We start from the raw sequence: 6696 nt of genomic DNA, 5'->3' as shown, positions 1-6696 counted from the left end.
AGCAGGGTGGTTGAGGAAAGCCTCTGGAAAAGATAGGATTTTGTTAGCAATTAAAAAAAACATACCTGTATTATAAGTTCAAAGCATGCTCGCCCTGGCAGGTGTGGCTCGCCTATGCACCAGGAGATTGCTGGTTCCATTCCTAGTCAAGGGCACATGCCTGAGTTGTGGACTGCATCCCTGGTAGGTAGCATGCAGGAGGCAGCTGATCGATGTGCTCTAGCGTAGATGTTCCTCTCCCTCTCCCTTCCTTTCTCTCTAAAATTAACAATTTTTAAAATATATTTTACACAACATCAGCCCAGCATCACGTGTCTCTCTCGTTCACTTTAAGATTTGACATAGGAGTAATTTGAGTTACGAGCTCCGTCACAGAACGAATTAAACCCGTGAGTCAAGGCCCCACTGTATTTTTAAAGGTGTGGACAGTTAGAAGGCACTTGTTCATGTGGTCTCAGTTCTGTGTCGTAGCGGGGCACCGACGCAGGCAAGGTGACTGTTGCAAACCAACACTGCAGGGCTCAGGGCCCGAGGCTCCCGGGGGCTCCCGGAGGTCCTCACTGCTGAGTCAGCCAGGCGGAGTCCAGGTCCCCACTTCTCCCCAAGAGCTGATCTCATTGGACCACCGGCCTCATCGGACCCCTCACTGCACAGACCACCGAATGGAGCAGAGAGCGTGTGAGGGAGGCCAGCATCCAGGATGAATGCGAGGAAGCCACGTAGCTGGGACTCCTCGCTCCTGAGCCCTCACACTCTGCCGGGCCCCATCCTATTTTAAGATCTTACCTTTTATAGCCTCTCTGTTACATGCTTTCCAATCTAGCTTCTAACGCTTCCTACTTAAGGAAGGGGGAATCATAGCCCCGATGTTATAGGGCCGTGGTCAGCAAACCGTGGCTTGCAAGCCACATGTGGCTCTTTGGCCCCTTGAGTGTGGCTCTTCCATCAAATACCACGTGCAGGCGCGCACATACAGTGAGATTGAAACTTTGTGGCCCATACTCAGAAGTTGGTATTTTGTGGAAGAGCCACACTCAAGAGGCCAAAGAGCGGCATGTGGCTCGCGAGCCTTGGTTTGCCGAGCCACAGTTTGCTGACCACTGTAATATAGGGGATTTCCCCATCCAAAGACTTGTTTAATTTCTTTTTTTTTACTATATTTTTATTGATTTCAGAGAGGAAGGGAGAGGGAGAGAGAGATGGAAACATCAATGATGAGAGAGAGTCATTGATCGGCTGCCTCCTGCACACCCCACACTGGGGATCGAGCCCGAAACCCGAGCACGTGCCCTGACCGGGAATCGAACCGTGACCTCCTGGTTCACAGGTCGACGCTCAACCACTGAGCCATGCTGGTCGGGCCCTCTCTCTCATCATTGATGTTTCTCTCTCTCTCTCTCCCCCACCTCCTTTCTTCTCTGAAATCAATAAAATATAAGAATAAAGCGCTGGGTGTGAGAAGAGCCAGAGATGGAAAACACTTCACCAGTCGTCTCGTGGAAATGCCAAGCTGGGATACCGCACCGGCCGCAGGCAAAGCAAGCACGTGGTTTCCAGGGAGCGTAAGGATGTGAGCTCTGCGGAGCCTGGGTCCTGGCCAGCGCAGTGAAAAGGCCGCTTGCTTTGACCTCTCACAAAAGTCAGAGGAACAGATGGGCCGTGGAGCTGATAGCAAAGCAAGGAGAGTGAAAGCAGGCAGGGATGGGGGTGGGGTTCCAGCTTTGCTGAGGTATAAAGCTCTACGCTGCTGGGTTTTCTTTTAGGGGTCTAAGAAACAGACATCTCTCTCTGTGTTCTCATGCAGTTGGCCACCGTCTACGCATGGTCCTGGATTCCCAGTCCAACACATCACTCTAGGAAGAAGGAAGGAAGGATGGGAGGGAGGGAGTGAGGGAGGGAAGGAGGGAGGGAAGAAGGAAGGAAGGAAGGAAGGAAGGAAGGAAGGAAGGAAGGAAGGAAGGAAGGAAGGAAAAAAGAGAAAAGCCAACAACACTAAGGTTCCAGGTGGGCCATCTGAAACCGTCTTGTTCCTAGGCAACCAGAAAGAGAGACCTGACTAGGCTGGACCTCCAGGTGCACAGCTCCAGGGAAAGGGCAAATCCTCGTGTGTGTGTGTGTGTGTGTGTGTGTGTGTGTGTGGTAACTGAGCAAACAGAAACCCATGTGTGAGATGGAATTTCCATGGCAGGTAAGGGACTGCCGGGAACATGCAGGCAGGAACGCCTGTCTGGCGTTGAACACCTCGCTGCCATCTTCCTGACACTTGAGCCACCTGCACGGAGAGGTAGGGACTTCCCGCTGCCTCTGCCCCTCACAGCGCTCGGCGCACAAAGCGGCTGTGACTTTGTCCCCGGGGGGTGCGTGGCGCTGCTGGGGATTTGGGTTGTCACAGCTGAGAAGAGGGGGCTACTGGCATCTAGTGGGGCAGGGCCGGGGGCTGCCCTGCACGGAATGGCCCCCACAAAAGGAGTGTCCGGGCAAGGCACCGCCTACAGAGCCTCCGACAGCATTGATGTGCTTTGTGAACGGAGACGCGGAGATGAGCCGGACGTGCAGGATGCAGAGAAGCAGAGGGCTACCGCCCGCTCAGGCGAGTAGCAATGCCCCCAAAGCCCTCACGGCTTTTATTTGGGGAGCACAGCAAATAACCATGGAGCACAGCAAGTGACAGTGATTAACAGGCATGCCTGTGAGATCATCTGAGCTAAGTTATACATTACACTATTCATTTCCTATGTTATACAAAGACTCTTTCCACCTGCAGCAGTGCACCCTCCCTTGAACTTTCCATGCCCTCATGGACTGTTTATCACCTCAAGGAAAGTTCTGCCTCTGAACAATAAGTCTTGTTTGCAAGACTCTGTTCTGACGTGGCCTGTTTGCAGGCTCCCGTCCTTTCCTGGCAGAACGTCCTCTTCTAGTTCTCATTCCGCTTGACCGCCACACACAGCATCCTGCGCCTTCCCCAACTCCCCCCGCCCCCTGCCTGGGAAATATTGCCAAGATACTCACACCAACGATCAGGACTGAGCAGATGCCTTTCCATGGCCCCGGCCCCCCGAGGGCGGCCCCCGACTGTATAAGCCACAGAGGCTAGTGCCAACGCGGTGCCCACCACGGAGAGGAGAGGAAGACAAGCCAGCTTGCCTCCCGCCCTGCCCCACTGCTTCTAAGCCAGTGGCTTCCCCAGAAAAATCAGAAAGCCCTTGCCAGCCCCAGCTCCCGTATTTATACACGGATCCGAGAGCTCTTGCCACCAGACGAGTCAAAAAAAGAAAAAGCTAACAGAAGTCTCTACTCTGAAGAACTGTCTGGGGACAGTGAGCCCAGCAAAGAAGCACAAGTTTCCAAAACAAGGGCCGGAGGAGACCACGGTCCCTGCCAACACACACAGACACGAACGCGCCGGGAAAGCTGCCGCACGGAGCCGCCGGGCAACGGCTCCTACTCCGGGGGTCAGGGCCGCTGAACAGTGGAAAAGTGGGGTTCGACTCACTAGCTCCATGGGCTCAGGGAGGTCAGAGGCGGCAGCCGGGGGGCTGTTCCTTGGCATCCCGGGGCACCCCTGACCCACCAGCCTGCAGGTTCTCCAGTGCCAGCATCTTCTCCAAGGATGGCTGCAGCCTCCCTTCGCTCCCCACGGCTGAGATGTGCCAGGCAGATGGTGCCACTCGTATCAGCAGGAGCCGCGTTCAAATACACGCAATTGAAAGTGTTCACGCTGATCCAGAGTGGGAGCAAGCCGGCGATCACGGGAGGTGGTCGACCCCCTCGACCCACCAGGGCCAGACGGGGCCAAGGAGAGAGATGAGCCAGAGACAAGCCCTAGGGAGGGGTGGAGTCACAAGAGATTCAGATTCCTGGCTCAGCCTGTGACTAGCCCCGGGATCCCTGCCAAGCTCTTTAAGCCTCAGTTTTGCCACCTGCAAAATGGAGCTAATCCTATTACTACAAAAAGCAGCTGTGATTAAATAAGATGTATGTATACACCTGCACTGCGAGGGACACGCTGCTCAATAATTAAGCATCCGTTCCCTTTCTACAACCCAGTTTCAGAGTCGTGGGTGTAAATACGAAGCAACGGAGGAGAGAGAAAGACTGGGAGTGGGCTCCGAGGGGGAGGGACAGGGAGGGCAACACCCAGGTTGCACGTCAGCCTGGCTGGGGGCCGCCTCTGGGAGCCGCAGCCTCTCACCCACGCTGTCCAGTTGCTCTCCCCCTGGTCTGTCCCCCTTCTCCACAGGCCTGCTGCGGAGCACCAGGCCCAGCAGGAGAACCGGGACCTGTGACAGCCGAGCCCCGGGGAGGCCCACCCCGCCCTCGTCCAGGCAGCGCGTCCTCTTCCACGAAAGCCTCCCTCACTGTGTCAAGGAGCGCCCGGCCCCTGGGACCCGTCACATCCAAACAGGGTGAGAAGGCAACTCCGGATTCTGTGGGAAAGAGACTTGGGAACCGAACATGCAGCTTTCCTCGGGCTGTTTCCTAAGCAGCGAGCCCCAGGGCCAGCAGACGGGGCCTGTGTGAGGAGGAGGGGAGGCAGGGGCATCCCCTAAAGGCCTCCCACCGGCAAGACAAGATGAGAGTCGGGCACCTGCCCAACAGGCAGGGGCTAAGCAGCCAACCAAGGGGTCAGGTGGCCGCCGTCGGGGAAACGCAAGAGCGGTCGGTCTTTACCTGGTTCGATGCTCCGAGGGAGGGAGAGGGAGAGGCCAGCTCCTGAGGGTCAGGCACGGAGCCGGAAGCCGGGACCATCTGCACACTGCAGGGCAGAGGAAGGAGCACCCGTGGCAAGGGGACCAGACACGCAGAAGGAAGGGTGATGAAGGAGAGGGAACAGGCTGGCAGAGACGGTTCCCAAGTCAGCGGCGGAAGGGGAGCCCCGAGGGACAGAGGAATGGAGGAGACGGGTGGGTGGCCGGCCTGTCGGGCTCCTCCGCTCGCACGTGCTGCTTCTCTGCAGCCCAGGGACCGTCCAGATATTATGAATGTTTCGCCCTGTCCCTCCGGGGGCCGTGACCCCCTGAGCGGAGTGGCCGACGCCAACGTCACTGTTTAAGTCAACAGGACCCGGGGCCTCACCAGTTTGCTTTTCCCAGCTCCGACCAGAACTCAGAAGCCCGTGCGCCTGGCGGAGAACAAGCCGCCCGATTCGGAAACTGATAACGGCCCGAGGTGACCGAGGAAGGAGCAGGGAAGCCGGCGTGGCGGGTGGCGGGTGGTGGGGGCATGCGGCCAGGTGGGTGGTGGTGAGTCGGGGCGCTCGGAAGGGACGGGCTCTCTTCCTCCAGAGAGAGTGGGTGGTAGGAGGCGCCAATTGTTTGGTGACTAATTGGCACCAACTAACAAAAGCAGAAATTACTGCAGATGGAGCTGGAGCTTCATTTGTGGTGGATAATGATTTTCATTTAGAGAAACTACAGTAACTCCCTGTAAAAATAAAACCACTTGCATTAAGCCACAAATAGGTTGTCTATTTCTGCACCGGGCTGTCTGCGAGCAGTGCCCTCCTTCAGGGAGGTGAGGGGAGTTTGGGCGGGGAGGGAGGCACAGAGCCAGCGGAGCTTGGGGAAGTGATGTCTGTGAGCCCCAAAGTCCAGCGTGGAAGCAAGTTCTAGCTTCACCTCCACAAGTCAAGTCACCCCTTTGCAGTTTCCTAGAGAAGCAGCATCCCTCTTCCTCCCCTCAAACAACAGGTAAACAGGGGAGGAGGCCTGGGGAAGGAGCTTACGGGGCAAGGAAGAAGGAAGTTTAGTAACCCAGAGGCCATGGCATGGGCTCATAAGTAGTAGAGTCCATAGTGATGAAGCCCACAGTGATGGAACCCATAGCGGTGGAGTCCATAGTGGTAGAGTCTATAGTGATGGAGCCCACAGTAGTGGAGACCATAGTGGTAGAGCCCACAGTGATGGGCCCATAGTGATGGAGCCCATAGTGGTGGAGCCCATAGTGATGGAGCCCATAGTGGTGGAGCCCACAGTGATGGAGCCCATAGTGGTGGAGCCCACAGTGATGGAGCCCATAGTGGTGGAGCCCACAGTGATGGAGCCCATAGTGGTGGAGCCCACAGTGATGGAGCCCATAGTGGTGGAGCCCACAGTGATGGAGCCCATAGTGGTGGAGCCCATAGTGATGGAGCCCATAGTGATGGAGCCCATAGTGATGGAGCCCACAGTGATGGAGCCCATAGTGATGGAGCCCACAGTGATGGAGCCCATAGTGGTGGAGCCCACAGTGATGGAGCCCATAGTGGTGGAGCCCATAGTGGTAGAGCCCACAGTGGTGGAGCCCACAGTGATGGAGCCCACGGTGATGGAGCCCATAGTGGTAGAGCCCATTAGTAGACTCACAAGTGGTAAAGTTTTTTTCTTCCATCAAAATCTCTCTTGGGTTCCTAGTGAATTCCAGTCACAGCCTAGAATGCATTCCTAAACTTGAATGGACTCTGCTCTCTCTACCCTAGATGCTGAGCCTACAGTTATGGGGAGAAAGCCACTGAGAGGTCCATAGAGCCCAGCCTGACCCTTGGTGTTAGAAAGTGAGAGTTAGAATAGCGAGGGGCTGGGCCATGCCTACGAGAGATCAGCCTGGCCGTGGGTGAGGCAGGTCGGTCCCATTTTCACAGCAAGCTGACAGGCTCCAGAATCAGGACTGAGAAACAACAGGTCCCCACACAGGCAGACAACTGAGTGAGTACAC

General features: G+C 56.2%; 1 protein-coding gene across 1 annotated transcript in view; it reads right to left on the bottom strand.

Moving 5' to 3' along the window:
* Window positions 1–3629, bottom strand: part of MAS1 (MAS1 proto-oncogene, G protein-coupled receptor) — a 6012-nt gene extending 2383 nt beyond the window's left edge. The window contains exon 1 of the mRNA XM_006757695.2: window positions 3497–3629. The gene's annotated coding sequence lies outside the window, so the exon portion shown is untranslated. The remainder of the gene's footprint in view (window positions 1–3496) is intronic.
* Between the last annotated feature and the right edge of the window lie 3067 nt (window positions 3630–6696).

This window comes from Myotis davidii, unplaced genomic scaffold (assembly GCF_000327345.1).
Source record: "Myotis davidii unplaced genomic scaffold, ASM32734v1 scaffold1494, whole genome shotgun sequence".
Taxonomy (NCBI): domain Eukaryota; kingdom Metazoa; phylum Chordata; class Mammalia; order Chiroptera; family Vespertilionidae; genus Myotis; species Myotis davidii.
The sequence above is the reverse complement of the archived record's forward strand: the minus strand, read 5'-3'. Positions and strand labels throughout refer to the sequence as shown.